At 42.9% G+C, this 21,615-nt stretch overlaps 1 pseudogene; it reads left to right on the top strand.

Moving 5' to 3' along the window:
• The window catches only part of LOC142777145 (uncharacterized), a 47,686-nt pseudogene extending 26,519 nt beyond the window's left edge, over positions 1–21,167 (top strand).
• Positions 21,168–21,615: the final 448 nt, after the last annotated feature.

The raw sequence follows: 21,615 nt of genomic DNA, 5'->3' as shown, positions 1-21,615 counted from the left end.
GCACACAGTCGTACCGTGCACGGTTAACGTCTCATATGCGTAGCTTGAGTCACCGCAGTGACACGGGTTGGGGCGAATAAGGCAACAGGCTAGATCATCAAACAACACTTTATTGCTATGCGTTAGCAATAGTGCGTAAATGTCACGTAGAGAGATTACAGATAACAAGGGTAGATGCTTAAAGCTTGGTCGTTGTCTTCCTTGGCTCGCAGGGCGTTGCAAGTTTGACTTCTTTCTTGGCCGGTGTCAGAGAGAGCATTCCTTCGCTGAGGAAGAATACGTTCTTTTGCTGAGGGAGGGGAAACCCGTTCCATGTGCCGGGAAAGGGGGATTGCGAGCACCGGCCGGCGTAATTTCGTTTCCCCGAGGGATCACACATGCGAGGATGGAAAGGGAGGAATGCGAGGAGGAAAGTGGGACCGGCGGACGGCTGTTCCGCCGCTGAGCGGCACCCCCGGGAGTTCACGCCTGTGGCGGCCTCATGCCTACAGTGCTGCCAGTCTTGATATGTGCCAGTGCATCGCGTATGTGCCTACTGTGAATATCGTAGCCGACGAAGGCACATGCTGCCAAGAAAATTTCGCGTAAGAGTTAGATGCTGCAGCCTCCACCGAGGACACCTGTGTGCTTCGCGATGCCCTCGACACGGACGGAGATGCTTACGCATGGCTGCCAAATTACAGCGAGGCGACAAAACCTTATTGGATTGTCGACTGGTAAATAGCCGACCCGAAAAGGCACTCCTCAAAACTAAGTTTTATTTGCGACTGGCGCATTCAGTGAAATTATTTGCGTTACGCTTGCACCTGCCTTTTCATTTGGGGAGAGTACCTACATAGATTGCATGCATCGCGCTAGTCGAAGTTCAGATTTGTTCACGAAAACTCGCATTCAAGCTGCCTTGAACTGCGGCGCGAGTTGCAAAAGTCTTCAGAGTTAGTTAAAGCGCGTTTAGTAATCACCCAGTGATCCTGAAAGTTTGATTTGTTGATATCACACGTTGTGTGGATCGTAATCGAACGTGATACGTCTTAAACCTCGATTAGGATAAGGACTGCTACATGAGTTACAGGTTGATCATCGTGTTCGCCTAGTTGACTTTTCTCCGGTTTGGCGAGCTTATCCGTGGTCACACGCTCGCGATGTTATGCAACGTAATGAAAATGTGTGCTTCGTGCGCACAACATTTCAGTCATCGATGCACAAGACTCTGGGTGGCTGGGCCAATCGTTATACAGACACACGTGAAGAGATATAACCCTTTATTTTGAAGCTTGATTAGGTAAAATGAATTTTTTCGGTCAACAAGTGTATCCCATATTTACAAATTGAAGTCATTATGTCTAAATATTCTTTCAACTAACATATCGCTATATTTTCTCCCAACAGATTTGTGTTCCACAAGAAGTGGTGATGTCAGCAGAGTGAAATCAACAAAACAGCTGGCAGAAATTCCACCAACTGCCCAGCATTTGCGAATGTGAAGATCAAAAAGTTACGAAAAACACCGTGAAAATGCAATGACGCTTTATTGAGGAAAGATGTCCCCCTGGCGGCCCTCATAAAGCTAAATGAGAACCATAATCATGTGCTTGACTGTGCTCATGGTCTCCATCTTCTCAAAAGCAAAGCTGACACTCGGGCCTCTTTTGTAAAAATCTTCAGTAATGGCCTGGGTCCTGCTTCTGCTCTAGATTTACACAAGAGCAAACTGGCTATGAAGAAAACGGTGCCGTCTTGCCAGCCAACAGTTCTTACAACCGGAAACCCGGCTTTCTCTACCAATGTTTCAAGATTTGGAGAAAAACTGATCACGGTGATGACTCTGACCCACTAACCAAGCTGGCGGAAAAAAGTCCGGCCTACTCCCAACGCAGTAAGTTGAATTCTGCCATGCCTCCATAGATGGCGTGTTTAATATAATCTCTCTACGTGTTGTACTGTAGTCCCGAGGCTGTCTGCTTCACTGAAATTTGTGTCTTTAACTATACTATGTTTTGCACATCAGGGGCAAAGCTGTGGAAGGAGTTCAGTCAGAAGAATATATCAATCTATGCGTCTCACGCTGGTGCTTTTCACATTGTCAAAGTGCTTATGAGCGCTGAGCACGAGCCCGGGTTTGCCGTGTCTTGTTGAACTGCGATTGAAACCAACTACTTTCTAACCACTGCAGCTACATACTAACAGGAGTACAACAGCATTTCTCATTTGTAAGATAAAGAACATTTCGATTCGCACTCACTGATGTTTACTAAATAATGAGAACAAGTAACTATTTCTTAATGTGAACGCATGTACTGCAAGAAGTCATGCAAGCCTCCACATTGTTGCAAATTATTTGTGGAATGGAATATCGAGGTAGACAAGCCAAACTATGTTGTCGTCCAGTTGGACTGGTGCTCTTTAGAAGCAGCATAGTTGATCACAGTGAACTGTAGTTTCATTTCTGTGAAAACCTGCATCAGTGCCCCAGGAAAGTGAAGGTGCTTGTTTTCGTGCCCTGATGAGCTGTATATAAGTTCCATGAAAACAAAGCACAGCATATAGATGGTAGGTGTATGACAAATAAGCTGCCTTCTAGCTCGGGATCCGAATATTAACATTTCTGGTAGACGTGGAAATAGCAGGGGTGACAAAAATCTTGACCCATTGATGAGCTCAGCCTAAATGTATGTGGACTGCACCTAGAAGATTAACGTGGTGCTGAGCATCTAACTGAAATATTATTGTGCAACTGCGCAAACTTAACTTAGCTAAAAAAATAAGTTCGAATGGTATCACAGATCCTCGTTAAGCAATGCTGCTGTTTAAACAAAAATGAATTTTAAAGGATGGCGCTCTTGGTAGTTTTCGAAATAAAAAAAGTGATTTTTCGATCACTTCAATTCATTTCAACTCACATCAAAATGAGTGAACTACAGCCAAATACAATAATTTACATGCTTTTTCTGGCTCAATTCTTAGTTCAATCCATTTAGTTGTGTGCTATTTTTGTTACGATTTGACTTTTGCGCTAGTTTTCTGATTATGTACACAATCTTTCATTAGAGGTATTTCTTTTTAAAAGTAGGGTGTAACAATACAATTTGTACCAACGCTCTGTTTTGTTCTTTGCAGGAGTTGATGTAAAGACTTCAAAGTCCCAGGATGGCCGCTGCTCGGCAGTGCTGGTGGTAACACCAATAATGAGAAGAAAGCAGGTAGTAAATACTTCAAGGGAAATTGTGTTTCTGCACTCCACTGCCTCATGTGGTGAGTTGCAAACCAATCGAACCAATGTGACCGTGGTGCTTGTTGCGACTCCCTTAGGCGCCCAGCCTATTGCAGTGCTGCTGAACAGTGCACAGAGCACAGAAAGTTACAACAGATCATTCAGTCTCTTGAAACAGAACTACCCGTTGTGCTTTGGTGGTTCACACGTAAAAGCTGTGAGCCCTATTTTCAAGAAAGCCTTGGAGAACAAATTACAGTGAGAGTAATGGAAAAAACGTAAGATGCTAGAAATCACAGATTATGTATGACAAAACTACCATTTCAGCAAGTATCACTGCCTGTCACCGCTGCAAAACGTAAACAAGTTGCTGTGAGTGTATAGATTAGCCCTATAATGGTATGTAGTTGGGCTATTTGCTTTAACATCTTTTGCCAAGGATAGCCTAGAAGTATTTTGGAAAGAGGGACAAAGCAGAATAGACATTCACTTGTAGGCGAGTTGGCATTAAAGAAACGATTCACCTTCTGTACTCTGTACATAAAGTGGCAATGAATTTGTTTATTGAAAAACTTTAGCATCTGTCACAAAAAAAGCAGTCGTGAGGAAACATCAGTCCATCAAACTGCCATCACCAGATGGCAGCTTTGTTGCTATGCAGGAAATTTTCTAAGCTACTCAACTGCCCTTGGTGTTTGTTGAAGAAACATACACAATGAAACGTAGACACTGCTGTCAACAGTTCAGCCTAATCTTGCAGTGTTTGCCACTTTCCTGTGTAGTTTCCAACTTCTCATGCACACTTACTTCATACAGAAGTCCATGCACCCTCTGCGCAGGGCTGTCGTACTGCAGATTTTTTGGTGTATTGCTGCTGTTAGCTGATAGTTGACAAACTAATGTTAGATTCTAATGCCAGAGTTGGAGGAGCTGAGGAACTCTGCGAGCGAGCTCTTACTCTGGCGTTGGACACCACTACCAGATCCGCGACTTCAACACAACACGTGCCGCTGAAGCAAGACAGAAGTGAAAGATCTATCTTTCGAGTGACAAGTTGTTTGATTACCTTGCGTACAGTTATTCCATTTCGCTATTGAATTCCCGCTCATGTGCAGCAGTTTTAGCATCGCTGTCACTAATATATGGGTATTTCATGATAAAACTATTATTTCGAGCTGTCATGACAGAGCAGCAGTGGCAATACAGCACAATTTGCTTACTCGTCTATGTGGCCCACAATAGCCACTAAAACAAGCTTTCACAGTTCCTTCCACAGTGAGAATGCGCATAAATGTTCCATCCAATGACGCTTACACATTTCTGTGACAGCTCTAAAGTGTTCCATAGTGTTGAGAAGGAGGAAAAACTTTAGTGAATCAAGGGAATTGGGCACGCACATCCCAGGGTCCCCGCACGACTCCTCTGCCCTGTGCGTTCATGATTTCATCTAGTTGCATGACGTGGGCTGCCGGGCCAGTGGTGATCTTACACTTGGGCGGACCCGTCAAGTGCAGCACAGCCTCCCATGTTGTCAGTGGCTCTAAGCTCCGCGGAGGAACGTCCACCGGGCATTCCAAGAGAATGTGAGTAAAGGTAGCGTGGGGATGGGTGCATTGGGCCCCGGACTGGCTGTATGCCTCTAGGTAAGTGCAAGGAAGGAAATAGGGGGAGGGAAGTGTGCGGTTCTTGAGACACCGCCATAAAATTTGGTGAAAGTTCTCCATGGATCGGTGGGGTGAGGGTATATCTGGCGTTCAGCATGATACGCTCGAGTTATCTCGTGGAACGAATGCATGCGCTCCTTGCAAGAGCATGACTCCGAATTCCGCCGCGGCTCGGTTGATGATACCTCAAGTGTGGTCATTGGCGGCTTCGTTGCCAAAATATCCACACTGCGCAGGCACCCAGATCTACTACACATGGCAGCCCGGGTTTTTGGCGGGTGAATTCGAAATGCGGAAAGCGGTTTCGTGGACTCGTCCTCACACAAAATTTAGAATTACGGTTTTTAGTTTGAAAGAACGTACCACGCATCAGTGTAAGCTAGGGCAAGCGCCATCGTTTTTGATACAAAGATATGTTGCCACAATTGATCTAAGGTAGCAAGCTTGAACATCCTGATAAATTTCACCAGGGATTCTGAAATCGCTGCTGAACTGAATGCAATACTCCATGTAGCAACGATGAACCTCTAACTCTATATAAGTGTAGTATTTACATATGTTTACCATGAAAAAGTACTCGCAGTTGAAGCGCAAAGAATTACCACGACTGTAATTCATTGGTGAAGAACCACCTGCACTTTGGTCCTACAGGCGGAGTGTTTTTTAGTTTTTTTTTCAATTGTAAGCGAGTATAGATTGCATTGCTTTGGATCTGTTTCGGTAATTATTTGTGTAATCAGTTACTTGTCCAAGAATATAGATGGAAATGGCAAGAGCTACCAAGGTAAATATATATATATATATATATATATATATATATATATATATATATATATATATATATATATATATATATATATATATATATATATATATATATATATATATATATATATATATATATATATATATATATATATGAAAGTAGATGTGCTTTCACATAACAACTGTTTATTGTGCCGACGTTTCGACGGGACTCCCGTCGAAACGTCGGCAGAATAAACAGTTGTTATGTGAAAGCGCATCTACTTTCATATTTATAACCTTGCGGCAGCCGAAGTTATTCTTCTGCATATAAGCCTATATATATATATATATGTATATATATATATATATATATATATATATATATATATATATATATATATATATATATATATATATATATATATATATATATATATATATATATATATGTATATATATATAGTCATGAACTAATCAAATAGACAGAGAACAAGAGACAACACCCGATCTTGGGCCGGCTGATGTTATTCTGACTCCGTGCTTCTCTTCTTTGCTCTAGCCTCCCGCGCGCCGGAGCCCCAGCGTCTTTCTTGGTCATGACACTCGGCTATGACTGCGCGTGCGCGGATCTGGCGGCAAAGTTTTTGGTGTATGGGCTTAGCTGCATCGTGGTGGTTGGCCCGGACCACAATGCAACATGGGGCGATGGTCTGGGGGAAGAGTTTGCCCCGCCGTGGTGGTCTAGTGACTAAGGTCTAGGGACTAAGGTTGGCAGCAAGAAGTTGCTGAATGGTGCTGTCCCTTTGTTGCTCATCCTTAAAGGTCCTGGTATTTGGAAATGGTTGGTCCAGTGATGCGATCTAGGTGTCGAAGTTTTGCCCCGCCGCGGTGGTCTAGTGGCTAAGGTACTCGGCTGCTGACGCGTAGGTTGCGGGATTGAATCCCGGCTGCGGCGGCTGCATTTCCGATGGAGGCAGAAATGTTGTAGGCCCGTGTGCTCAGACTTGGGAGCACGTTAAAGAAACCCAGGTGGTCCAAATTTCCGGAGCCCTCCACTACGGCGTCTCTCATAATCATACGGCGGTTTTGGGACGTTAAATCCTAAATATCAGTCAATCTGGGGGAAGAGTTTCTAGTGGACGGCCCTAGCTGCCTCGTTGTGACCGATGCTCACAGCGATACTGCGATTTGGTCCGGGTATCTGCCAGAAGTAGATCTGGAGGTTGATACTGGCTGACTCCAGGAGGTCGGTCTCAACCACGCTGGAACTGGGTGCCAGAGTTTGCCACAAGTCCATCGGGACTGTGAATCTGTCGTCGTATTGGCTACTGTCTGCATCTTGAGTGCCAACTTTCTCCTCATGATCTTGGTCAGTAATACAAGCAGTGGTTACCTTGGGCTTTACCGGCGCCATGACCATAGGCGATTCAAGCATAGGCGATGCTGGTGTCTCCACTTGACTCAGTAAATGTGATAGTTTGGGTGGCATCTCTAACTGAGCTGTATGAGGACTAGTCTCAGTCTCTCCCGCTAACGTAATGGCGTCGCGTACCAGCTCGGGTACTGAGAGTAGCAGTGGAGTGTCGCACCTGCGTCTGACGTCATTTGTAGGACAGGCGGAGAAGCTTTCTGTCGCGGGGCTGGTGGGCTCCGAGGAACCTTCGAGCTGTTGCTCCACTTCAGCTCGGTGTGCGAAAGTGGGCGCATCGGTTATGGGCAATGCAGCACAGTCGAGATGATTCTCTGTGACTGTTTTGTTGGAGCAACGCCCTTCACGAGGTCCGACTTCTGTAGCGGCCTCTGGCCGCAGTGAACTTTCTTCGGGTATCGACAAAGTGTCTAAGTGCTCGAGTGGTAAACTGGAGCGCAGAGCTGCAGTCTCAAGGTGGAAAGCCTCTGGAGCTTCCTCCTCGATACCGACCAGGTTGGACGGGGTCTTGGCGGAGAGGTGGTCAGGAGTACGCCCAAAATCAGCTATGAGCTTGCAGCTCCAGTCCGCCCAGCACAGCTGCTTCACGCCTTCATACCGGTGCCATGCCACGGCACCTTCCCGACGGCCATCCATAGTCACGCACCATTTCTGAGGCTCCGTCCAAGCTTCACTCACTGCTAGCGCATTGACGGTTGCCACCCAGCTGTCGGCGTTGTTCTAAAACCCGTGGAATTCTGGTAGTTTGCAGACGGCCGTTGATGGTGGGGTGGCAGGTGGCAACGCAGAGATCACCGACGCGAAGCAGGCGAGATGGTGTGAGAGCTCGAAGAGAGAAGACCAAAGCTCCCTGCGTTGCTCCGGTGGGCTCTCCTCGAGGTCGGGTGAGGCAGCTACATTCAACACTGCGTTAATGGCACGCAATGCTGGCAACATTGTAGGAGCTCGCTCAGAGATTAACGCTGTCAGTTCGTTAGTCTCGACGCGGAGTAGCGTGATGGTACGCCGCAGGTCCGCGGCGCTGTCGGGCATGAAGCCTGATGAGCCAGTGATCGCGGTCTTTGAGTATGAGTAAGTAGCAATGGTAGCACTCACGCCGGTGAGGTTGACGAGCAGGGAAGCCTGGACGGTGTTCCGTGGCGGCTGATATGTTGAAAGAGTACCGAAACGGGAATGTAGGCCATGGGAAGCGTGACCGGCATTCCCAAAAGACAGGAGCTGGTGCGGGTCCCTGCCGTGAAACGGTGGCAGGGTGTCAATTAGGCCATGCCTTAGAACCCCAGGGGAGGTCTGGACGCCATCCACTAGTGGTCTGAAGGGTAGCTGAAGCGGCGGGTGGGACCCCATTGCCAAGGAAGCATGAACGACGTTCCTCGATGGCGAAGCCCGCGCTGCCGATGAACCACGATGACACGTACCGGTGGCTTGCCGCAGAGGGTTCACTTGTTGGGCTGCGCCATTGTCGTGAACTAGAGAGAGAAAAAGAGACAACACCCGATCCTGGGCCAGCTGTTCTTATTCTGACTTCGTTCTTCTCTTCTTTGCTCTAGCTTCCCGTGCGCCGGAGCCCCGAGCCTCTCGTTTTTTGTTGTCATGACAATATATATATATATATATATATATATATATATATATATATATATATATATATATATATATATATATATATATATATATATATATATATATATATATATATCATTCACGCTGGACCCGACGTATTGTAGGCAAGATATATATATATATATATATATATATATATATATATATATATATATATATATATATATATATATATATATATATATATATATATATATATATATATATATATATATATATATATCATTCACGCTGGACCCGACGTATTGGAGGCAAGAAAGATATATATATATATATATATATATATATATATATATATATATATATATATATATATATATATATATATATATATATATATATATATATATATATATATATATATATATCATTCACGCTGGACCCGACGTATTGTAGGCAAGAAAGAGACGACGAAACTTTCGTGGAAGCGTCTTTACTAAACGTTTTCAGCTGGTGGACCAGCCTTCGTCAGAGTAATGTGACAACAGTTCATACATGGCTTTAAAAGCTCCTTTCAATAACAGGTCAGCGCCATCTGCTCTGGTTAGCATTACAATGCGCATCATAAAATGTCAAGTGCTTCACAAAAAAAGAAAAAAAGACAAAAAATACGAAAACCAGAAGGGTACATACATACTAAAGACATAGTTAAAGATTCCCTTACATGTACTGTGACGGGATACCATGCTTATACATAGTTAAGAGATGTAGATGTGTAATGACATTGCTTGGCAGCATAAGAACAATCTTAGTGATATGTGAACGTATAATGGAAGCCACTGTGAAATGATTAAAGATAAATAAAAAATAAAAATAAAAAGGGCACACATAGAAGGCGTGATTTAGGTGGTACAATTTGAAACCAGTGCATCATCGCTCTTAATCTAGTGAAAGACAGGTCAGTTTTCCTTTGTTTTTGTTGATTCCAGCTGAAACAGTGTTAAATTTATGAATGAGATATGATTCGCGCAGTTCACGATCATGGCTGGTGCGGAATCCCGATTCTAGTATCGTGACTTTGAGGTTACTAAATGAGTGGCCGGGCATGTTCAGATGCTTTGATAATGGAAGGTTTGGTTGGGTTTTAGCATGCGATCTGTGATTGTTGAAACGTATTCTGAATGGGGTTTCAGTGTAGCCTATGTATTGCATATGGCAGGTGCCACACTCAAGTAAATACACTACATTAGATGAATCACAATTAAAGCTTCACCTAATTGTGAAAATGAATTGGTTAGATGTGCTGGTGGCTGTTAATGACGGTTCTATATGAGGACAAACTTTACAACGGGGTTTGTTGCAGCGGCTACAACCAGTACGGTTAGTAGTAGCAATTTTAGATGACGTCAGGATGTCACCTATGTTTTTTGAGCGCCTATATACTACTGAAGGGGGCTCAGGAAAGACCGCTTTCAGTCTGTCGCTTTGGGTGAGGATGTTGTAATAATGGTTATGCAGTATACCTTGAACTTTGGGGATGGACGCTGAGTGTGTTAGTACTAAATTGGCTGTCTGAAGCCCGTTGCTTTTTATGCTACCTTTTAAACAGTCCATTCGATCGCGTCCTCTGGCTCGGTGTATCGCGTCGTCAATAATTTTTTCTGGATATTTTCGCTTAAGAAGCTTCTTTTTCAGATCATGGCAGCAAGAATTGAAATCTTGATCTTCAGAGCATATGCGCCTAAAGCGCTGTGCCTGGCTATATGGAATTCCAGTCTTCCAATGGCGCACGTGGCTACTTTCAAAATGAAGAAACTGGTGATTATCGGTTGGCTTTTTAAAAAGCTTCGTAATTAGGCGTCCATGGGAAATGGTAATCCTGACGTCGAGAAAGGCTACAGACAAGGGTGATTAAGTATGGGAGAATGTTATAGCGGGATGTACCTGGTTGAATTTCGCTATAAAGTTTAGAAGTTCTGTTTCACCAGGTGTCCAAATAAAAAATATGTCATCGATGTAGCGTTTGAAATGCTCAGGCTTTAGTGGCACACTCTTAAGAAACGATTCTTCGAGCACTCCCATGAAGATGTTTGCGTATGTAGGGCCTATCTTTGTACCCATCGATGTTCCACTGATCTGTACGTAATGAGAGCCATTGAATTCGAAGTTATTCAACTCTAGAATGAGCTTCAGCAGTGTTTCGAGAGTTGACGTGTCAATTACCTTGTCAGATTTGGAGTGGTCATATGAATCTAAAACAGCCTGTATACCGTCCTTGTGGGGTATGTTAGTGTAGAGGGAGGTGACTTCCATCGTCACCAGAAGCAAACCATCAGGCACTGTTAGGTGTGCCTGATGGTGGAGGCACTTTTAGGTGTTAGGTGCACACTTCGCTGACCTCCCACATGGATACGCCAAATAACTCACGGCCCTCAGTCCTCAGCAGCTGCGAAGCAACTGACTATGGCGGCGGTCAGATCTGCAACGCAACAGAGGGTGCTAAAAATCTCTGGAATACAGGCCGCCATTGGAACCTGAACTTGGCAACGTTTAACGCTAGAACCTTATCTAGTGAGGGAAGTCTAGCTGTACTATTCGAAGAGCTAGAGGGTGTTAAATGGGATATAATAGGGCTCAGTGAGGTTAGAAGGACAGATGAGGCCTATACGGTGCTACAGAATGGGCACGTCCTTTGCTATCGGGGCTTGGCAGACAGAAGAGAACTGGGAGTGGGGTTCCTAATTCACAGAAACATAGCTGGCAACATAGAGGAATATTATAGCATTAATGAAAGGGTGGTAGGTATCGTAATTAAACTCAATAAGAGATACAAGATGAAGGATACAACCTTACGCGCCTACATCCAGTCACGATGACGCATCAGTTGAAAGCTTCTATGAAGACGGACGTGGAATCAGCAATGAGTAGGGTAAAAACACACTATACTATACTGATGGCAGACTTTAATGCAAAGATAGGCTGGAGGCCAGGCAGTAGGAGATTATGGCATCGGTACTAGAAATGCCGAAGGAGAGCTTTTAGTAGAATTTGCAGAACGCAATAATTTACGGATTTTGAATACCTTCTACCGAAAACGAAAAAACCGCAAGTGGACATGGAGGAGCCCTAATGGCGAAAATAAGAACGAAATAGACTTTATAATGACCGCACACCCAGGAATCGTGCAGGATGTGGAAGTGGTTGGCAAAGTACGATGCAGTGACCATAGAATGGTACGGTCTCGAATTCGCCTGGACTTGAAGAAGGAACGACAGAAACTGATACGCAAGAAGCCAGTCGATGAGCTAGCACTGAGAGGGAAAGTACAGGAATTGAGAGTGTCGCTGCAGAACAGGTACTCGGCTCTTAGTGAGGAAACCAACCTTAGCGTAGATACAATGAATGATAATCTGACGAGTATCATTACGGAGTGTGCAGTGGAAGTTGGAGGCAGGGTAGTTAGACAGGACACTGGCAAGCTTTCCCAGGAAACGAAGAACCTAATTAAGAAGCGTCAAACCTTGAAAGTGTCAAGTACAACAGACGAAATAGAACTGGCAGAGCTTTCGAAGTTGATTAATACACGTAAAGTATGCGATGTAAGGAGGTATAACGTGGAGAGAATTGAACACGCTCTGAAAAACGGAGGAAGCTTCACAGCAGTGAAGAGGAAGCTTGGGATAGGCAAAAGTAGGATGTATGCACTAAGGGACAAAGAAGGCAAAATAACTACCAATATGGATAGGATAGTTAAAATAGCGGAGGAGTTTTACAGAGATCTGTACAGTAGCCGAGACAACCACGACCTTAATACTATAAGAACTAGCAGTAACCCAGACGACACCCCGCCAGTAATGATAGGAGAAGTCAGAAAAGCTTTGGAGAGCATGCAAAGAGGCAAAGCTGCTGGTGAGGATCAGGTAACATCAGATCTGCTGAAAGATGGAGGACAGATTGTGTTAGAAAAACTAGCCACCCTGTTTACGAGGTGTCTCCTGACGGGAAGGGTACCAGAGTCTTGGAAGAATGCTAACATCATCTTAATACATAAGAAAGGAGATGACAAGGACTTGAAGAATTACAGGCCGATCAGCTTGCTCTCTGTAGTGTACAAACTATTTACAAAGGTAATTGCTAACAGAGTAAAGAAAACATTAGAATTCAATCAACCAAAGGAACAAGCAGGATTTCGAACAGGCTACTCAACAATTGACCACATTCATACTATCAATCAGGTAATAGAGAAATGCTCAGAGTATAACCAACCACTATACATAGCCTTCATAGATTACGAGAAGGCGTCTGATTCAGTAGAAATATCAGCCGTCATGCAGACACTGCGGAATCAGGGCGTAGATGAAGTTTATATAAACATTCTGGAAGAAATCTACAGGGGATCAACTGCTACCATAGTGCTTCATAAAGAAAGCAACAGATTACCAATAAAAAGGGTGTAAGGCAGGGGGACACAATCTCCCCAATGCTATTTACCGCGTGCTTACAGGAGGTTTTCAGAAGCCTAGAATGGGAACAGTTAGGGATAAGAGTTAATGGAGAATACCTTAGTAACCTGCGCTTCGCTGATGACATTGCATTGCCGAGTAACTCAAGGGACCACATGCACCTCATCATTACGGAGTTACACAGGGAGAGCAGAAAGGTGGGTCTTAAAATTAATCTGCAGAAAACGAAAGTAAAGTACAACAACCTCGGAAAAGAACAGCGCTTCGAGATAGGTAATAGTGCACTTGAAGTTGTAAAAGGCAATGTCTACTTAGGGCAGGTAATAACCACAGAGCCTAACCACGAGATTGAAGTAATTAGAAGAATAAGAATGGGGTGGAGCACATTTGGCAAGCACTCTCAAATTATGACAGGTAGATTGCCATTACTCCTTAAGAGGAAGGTATATAACAGCTGTATCTTGCCGGTACTTAGCTACGGAGCAGAAACCTGGAGACTCACAAAGAGGGTTCAGCTTAAATTGAGGACGATGCAGCGAGCATTGATTGATTGATTGATATGTGGGGTTTAACGTCCCAAAACCACTATATGATTATGAGAGACGGCGTAGTGGAAGGCTCCGGAAATTTCGACCACCTGGGGTTCTTTAACGTGCACCCAAATCTGAGCACACGGGCCTACAACATTTCCGCCTCCATCGGAAATGCAGCCGCCGCAGCCGGAATTCGAACCCGCGCCCTGCGGGTCAGCAGCCGAGTACCTTAGCCACTAGACCACCGCGGCGGGGCTGGGATGCAGCGAGCAATGGAATGAAAATTGGTAGGTGTAACCTTGAGAGACAAGAAGAGAGCGGAGTGGATTAGGGGAGAAACGGGCGTTAAGGATATCATAGTTGAAATAAAGAAGAGGAAATGGACATGGGCCGGGCATGTAGCGCGTAGACAGGATAACCGCTGGTCATTAAGAGTAATTAACTGGATTCCCAGAGAGAGAAAGCGGGTTAGGGGGAGACAGAAGGTTAGGTGGGCAGATGAAATTAAGAAGTTTGCGGGTATAAATTGGGACCGGGTTAACTGGCGGAACATGGGAGAGGCCTTTGTCCTGCAGTGGACGTAGTCAGGCTGATGATATATATATATATATATATATATATATATATATATATATATATATATATATATATATATATATATATATATATATATATATATATATATATATATATATATATATATATATATATATATATATATATATATATATATATATATATATATATATATATATTTATATATATATATATATATATATATATATTTATATATATATATATATATATAAATATATATATATATATATATATATATATATATATATATATATATATATATATATATATATATATATATATATATATATATATATATATATATAATTATTTTACCATTGGCATCCCTGTCATAAATTGGTATCGGAAAAATTTTGAGGCACTATGGAACCTTCAAACCTTCAATTCCTCTAAACACAAGCAGACATTGTTCAGTGAAAACAGAATCGTAACTGTAACTACTTCTTCATTTGCGAAGACAGCTATGAAATATCTTGGTGTGTAAATTGAACAAAGTGTGCTTTGGGGAAGCCGAATGCAAAGAACTTTGAAGTGTACTGCATAACAGATATGAGCGCTCAACGTAATAGTGCGTACTCTAGAGTAGCTGCATATGAGCCACGTTGTGTGAAATTCCGGCATTTCGGCTAGTGTCTGATGCAAGTAAATACAACTACAGGCAGTGTTTTCATGTTACTGAATTAGAAGCCTAGAAAAGCATCAGGCAACAAGACCTTAATTTGCTTTTTCGGTAGGCCATAACCACCATGGCCCTAACTGATGCTCCAACATTACTTCTCACTGTAGGTAAAATAAATGGTTGGGTGTGCTCCAGAGCCATTCTAGTAGTTGAAACACGTTGCTGGAGTGACTACCGCCAGGCACGTAGGCAAGATTTTTTTCGGGTAGGACGGGCAAGGCCTAATTGTTTTTATTGTTCCAAAGAAATTCTTTTCATGGCATGTAAAAGTTTGTCTGGCTATATAGAAGGTGCTTACTTATTAGAATAAAATAGGAACAAATTGGAATGTAGCAGATGAGGCGAGAATCAGCGATTGAAAGCAGATTTTGACAGCGCAGTAAAGCTATAGTGCGTGTGCACCAGAGAGAACACTTCCCTACCAAATAATCTCGACCAGGAAGGGTACAGAGTCAGTAATGCGAAAACAAGTGACAAAAAGAAAAAGATGGAGGAAGGGGTGCAAAGAAATCGGTCGTTCATTTACGAATGTGTTGAAAAAACCATATCGGATGCTTCCTTTGCCACAGTTCTCACACTGTGTCTAACAACAGGCCCGCGAGAAAAATGGGAGCTATTTTATGATAGGAATTCTTAAATAAATAACATGCACATTGGCTAAAAAAATCTTATTGGACGACAAAGAACTAAAACACAGATGCTCCCCTGATACAAAATAGGGAAGACATTAACATCAATTTTAGCAAGCAATTTTAAAGAATGGCATTGGGAATGGTTTTAGCATAGAGTAAAGGTCAATGCCGAAGAAAAGAACGAACATGTATCGTGGCCGCAAAGAGTGCTTTATGCTGCAATTTTCATCTTCAGCGGTTTCTCTAAAACACAGCAATAACTTCATCGACACTGACTTGTATCCAATGAATGGACATTAGGGCCACACCATTATGCCACTCCTCAGCTGCCCGCTTCCTCAAACATGTTTTCACTTTTTTCAGTGCCGAGAAGCTGCGTTCTGCAATAGATGTACTCACTGGCAATGGTGCCAATATCTCGAGGAGTGTGTGAATGTCCGAAAAGCGGGCTTTTTCACATTCAGCTAAAGCGTCCAAAGTAAAGAGGGGAAATTAGTCCTCTTGCACGGCTTGCCATTTAGTTTTCCAGCTTTCCCATTCGACTTTATTGTAAGGATATGAGGTGTTGTAATGTGTCTCAAGTTTTTCATGTCTTTCAGGTTGTCCTCGTGTCTCTCAGACTTGTGACTCACTTGGATATCTTTTTTCTTGCATGATCAATGGTCTCGCTGACGCCTCAAATATATGAGTGAGTAACGTTTCTGTTGCAGTGTTGATTCACAGGCTGGATGCTGAATTTTTCGGCGAGCATTGCTGTTCTTTCAGAATAAAGGTTCTTTGGTAGCTGCTCTTGGCGAGTTCCTGGAATAGCAGGTGCTTTTCATTTCTTTACACGCGCACGCCGCTACTTGTACTTCTTCCTCTATACTCTCACATTATTGGCTGACTAGACTAATTCCAGGAGGAGCTGCCCCCCCCCCCCCCCCCGCCTACGTGCCTGACTCCTACTGTGTCAAATGTTTTGCTGCTCAATAACACGTGGTTTCTGTAAGTGTTTTGTGAAAGGGCAAATGAGCATGTGCTGATACATAAAAAGAAACACGGTGCAGATGTTTTTGGTAACCCCACTGGTTACACGGTAACAATGAATAGTAATTGTGGGAAGAGTTTGCTAGGGTGGCTTTTTGGGCTAGATGGTTAAATGCATTGAAAGTTGTCATTGCACAAGCACACACAGAATAACAAGACACAGTGCGACAAGTTCCGTATTAAACTGAGTTGAATTGAAAGCTATGCCCGTTTCACATAGGCATTTGGATGGCCTTCCAACACCTAAGTTCCTTGGCTAAATAGTTAAGCACGAGCTGCTACACAACGTTTAGAAGGTCATCAGGTCATTAGTCTACCAACGGAGCACCCCACACCACAACTTTATCAAAAGTTTGATAGTCGTTGAGCAATGGAAACAGCAATATCTCAAATGTGCTCTTTCCTTCACAGTACGCTCTTGCTCACAATTAGGAAAAATGAAACTAATCAGTACTTTTTGAAAATGCTATGTGTGAGCATTGTGAATAACTTAATAAAGCATTTTTGACACTGGTAACGTGCAATCTGCACATAATCTCGACAACAGCAATGTGCTTGTCTTTGTTGTGCCCTTTTTGCTTGGCACAGTTTCCCTTCTGAACAACTTCACTAAATATGCATTCATGACTTATTTATTTGAAATGATTTTATTGAAATGATTAAGAATAACAAACACACATGTTTGTTTTCAAGTGTATTTATTATGTAACTTTAGCCGACTTGAATATGAACAAAATAAGTGAGTAGCTTCACAAAATGTCTACAAAAAATGTCTAAACCATCACTCATTCACCAACTAAAGCTGCATTTTAGCAGCGCGGCAAGGCGATCACGTACTTGTAGAAAGCCACCAACTGGATGGCCCTTCATGAGTGTCCGTGTGACACACGTACGAGCGCCCGCCCGTCGTCACATTTATCCGCTAGTGTTAGCGCTTTGACACACTACAGACATCGCGTCACCGTGAACGCTAAGACTATTGGGGCCAGAACTATGATTAATGGCTCAACATGTGAAGTGCCTGACGTACATTTGGAAACTCGTACATCGGTTTCATTCATCCTTTGACTCCTAAAGCTCTAGCTTTCTTAAACTCACGCGTTTGCAAAACTTAGCCGCACAAACTCGCGCACAAGCTTCGCTAAAGCCTGTCAGGCTTTTTATGATGCAACTAGTAACAGATGCGCGAGTTAAGCAAGGACATGAAATTGCGAAAACATAACTATTGGCACAAACAGCTAAGCTAAACAAAGCAAGCGATGATGTCGATACGTTTCATGGTGCCCACTGGCTCCCTAAACTAAAGCAGAACACTAGCAACACTGCAGAAAGTCATTAGTGAGAAACATAAGGAACAGCTGGAAACATCTATACCACGACGCGCAATCCCGATGACATGTTATAAGCTAAATACGTTTGCTCAATTTGGAAGTAAAACACCTCGTTTCACACGTACTTAAGCCAAGAATAAATGTGGCCTAGAGAAATTAAGCGAAGCGAATGGCAGTTCTTATACACGAGCGTCCACAGATTGCATTTTAGAACAAACAGAAAAGAAAAGTGACCGGCGATACTTGACATTTTGAACCTAATATGCGCCGCCATCTTGTCTACTGTGCTTGGCTTGGCTCAGACGTTTAGCCTAGCCGTTTGCAATTTTAACTTAACAATAAACGTTTCTTCTTTAGAAATTAAGTAAAAACTATTTTTATCCGATGGAGGCGGAAATGTTGTAGGCCCGTGTGCTCAGATTTGGGCGCACGTTAAAGAACCCCAGGTGGTCGAAATTTCCGGAGCCCTCCACTACGGCGTCTCTCATAATCATATGGTGGTTTTGGGACGTTAAACCCCACAAATCAATCATCAATCAAAACTATTTTTAGATGTTTTTGAGCTGATAATATAGCCACACACAAAAATTGAGGCAAGTCTTTTTTTACATTGCATAAGTCAATTATTGCCAGATTTAGGAGTCAGTGTGGCCACACTGCCGGCAGATTTGGATCGCCCCTGTAGTTGTGTTTTTTCTATGAGTGCTCTGTGTCATCGCAGTGCAATTTTCGAGTGCGTGTGGAACGTTGGCCGTTTTAATTACCAAAATGAACGGCGCATTGCTGATGTCGGAGTGCACTCTCTGGCTATGAGCGCAGCTGTGCAATTAAGAGGTTGGTCGCAATCGTGTCCCAGAATCAGGGAATCAACGAGGAACGAAGCGTATGACACCTAAGGGTAACTGAATTTCAAGCTCTCAGATAATGAACATTCATTAATTGAAATGATCCTTGGAAATAGTCGCGACATCTACCAGCCTAAAAAAGTACACTGATTACGGCCTTCATTCGGCCGTTGAAATGGTGCGCGCACGCAGTTTTCGGAAAGTCGCGCTGTGTGTATCATATCAAAGGCCGTTCGCCACTTTGGAGTGCATTTATTTGAATAAGTAGAATGATTTCGGCAAATTTTTCTATAAAGTCTCTCTTTTTGGATGATTTGATCATCGCTTCTCTGTAATCGGCGACAACTTTTCTTGGCATCGGAGCGAAGGCTACAGAGCCAAATCGCGGGAAGCCTACCGCCAGTGACTGTAGTTCCACAAGAGCGCCCATATTTTCAGCGTGAAATTTAAAAGTTTTCTTTTTATTTACTACGTCAAGGTATTTGAGACAGGACGCAGCTCCCACAATTAGAATAGTCATATTTACTTTAATATATACGTTGTGACTTGATATAATTCAACCCACCAGAAAGTCCCGCTTTTTTACGTGCACCTAAAATGCTAAGCGGCGTCTGCGTGTACATGAAACGCTCATGGTGCGTCTCCATCACTTTCTAAAGCGTTACGAGACACGCACCAATACGGACTACTTCGCGTAGTGCTACATGTGCAGAAGCTCTGTCTCCGTAGCTTTCCCTTCAGTATATATATATATAAAAGCTGTTGTCGAGTATAGACTAGTTCCGAACTCTACCAGACAGCTTTTTTGCGCACCCAATATTCATACACAGTGGCAGCGCCTTCTGTCCTCCCTAAAATTGCTACGTCAGTGAGAGTGGATGCGTCGCTTTTTTGTGGAACACAAGTCACTGTTGAAGTCAGTTGTGCGCAAGCAACATTTCATTTGTTTATTTTCATTCCATTGACGCAGAGCTGCTGTGAATCATCAAAATGTAGAGCCCTCACTTTGGTAGGCGTCGCCATCATCTCACAGCAAACACCAGCTGTCTTACTATAAATCTGAAAAATAGTGCATGTCCACTTTCGCCAGCGTTTGCTGTTCTCCGGTGACATTGCACGTTCCCTGGAAAGACACCCTAGAGAATGTCTTGTTAATTCTGTTTTAGCGTGCTTTTAACCTGCATTTAGGACATACACAATAAGACAAGTAAATAACGGGGAGGAGGGAGACTGGAACCTAAGCAGAGTTCTTGATTTCGCTGGACCACTTGAGATTTTGCCGGACCACTGCTTGCATCAACAAGAAAATCTTGAATTTGGCAGACGTCTCTGTTGCTTTCAGTAACAGATGAACAACCGCCATAAAAGTACAAACAATTTCACCTTGCAAGCTGGCTCATTAAAAAAAATGGTCATGACAATGTAGTTAAGCATTGGGTCAATGCTAGCTGCAGCCTCTCAGATCATTGAAATAATGAAAATGGCAGCAGCATACTATGAGTAAACTCATTATTGTCATTATTCGATGATAGTAGGATGGAAGACTGATTTCTGCAATCACATATATCCTGCACCAGCAATAAGACATAAAAAAAACGGCCTTGCTTTTTTTCTTGCTTGATGTGCTTGGCAGACAAATGAGTCTGGAGTCGTCCTCACTCAAGCAGAGCTCATGGCAGTATTAATGGCGACGCTTGAGGCTAACTCTTCTAGCAAAAACAGCCTTTCGTTTCTGCTACCATGATGCAGTTCACTGTTTGTATATTCGGCGAATGACAATGCATCCATTCTGTGATACATAATTTAGGAAAGACAAAATTGTGAAATGGCAGACTAGGACAAAGTCTTGCAAACTTTATTTATTTATTTATTTATTTATTTATTTATTTATTTAGTAAGCCACCCTTCACTAGAGTATTATGTCCTGTGAGTAGGTGGGCAGTGTTGACGAAACATAGTTTAAGTATTTGTAATTTTCAACCCTCTACTGTACTATTACTGGGCTGAGCATGAAAACGTAAAAAAATGTTCAAAGACAACATTATACTGCATTCATGCACATAGAAGTCTGTACAAATTTTTTCAGTCAAAGCTTATGGCCAAGAAATTTTACCAAAACAACTTTTGTGGTTGCAATATGCAGGCTCCACAAACTTTCATGACCAACAATTCTGCACTTGAGAAAGCTGCTTTGTGCTCCACTTGGCCTGAAAGCAAGCAGCTACTTTGCCACTTCCATGTGGCACAAGCCGAGTGGCGCTGGCTCCAGGCATCCCGCAATAACGTCAGCAGAGATGAGAGGCGTGAGCCTATGAAAGCTTTTTAGAGGGTAAGTTCTAGGATTTGATGGTGTGTGCTATGCTTCACAAGTGCAGTGATGCACAAATTTGTTGTGCATCCTTATATACCTAAGATTTATCTTAACACTTTTAAGAGCTGTAGATCTGGCTCCTTTCAAATGGCATAATGGCCCACTCTTGCCCAGCATGGCAGTGGAAGGTAATTAAAAGGCACAGCTTCAGAGCACAACAGCGCGCATTGTATGCATGCAGACTATTTTATGCAAATAAAATGGGAAGTTAAAATTATTGATGTTAAATGTTTCTTCACAAACCTACAATTGTTTACTGCGGTGTGGACTATGTTGCATTGTTATTTTGGTAGACCAAACAAATGAAGCAACGACAAAATAATAAAGTTTTGAAGTAATAAACACAGCAATCACTTCTAACTTAAAAAACAGAATACTCAAAAAGTATGAAGAATAAGAAAACCTTACCAGTTTCTTGAACTAACAAAAATGATTATGATCAAAACAGGTAAGATGCCAAGATGTGCAACCCTGCACACATGTGTTCAAAACAAATATCGTTTTGTGTGCAGTGGATGACG

This window comes from Rhipicephalus microplus, chromosome X (assembly GCF_043290135.1).
Source record: "Rhipicephalus microplus isolate Deutch F79 chromosome X, USDA_Rmic, whole genome shotgun sequence".
NCBI lineage: Eukaryota > Metazoa > Arthropoda > Arachnida > Ixodida > Ixodidae > Rhipicephalus > Rhipicephalus microplus.
This window is presented reverse-complemented; position numbering and strand designations above follow the sequence as displayed.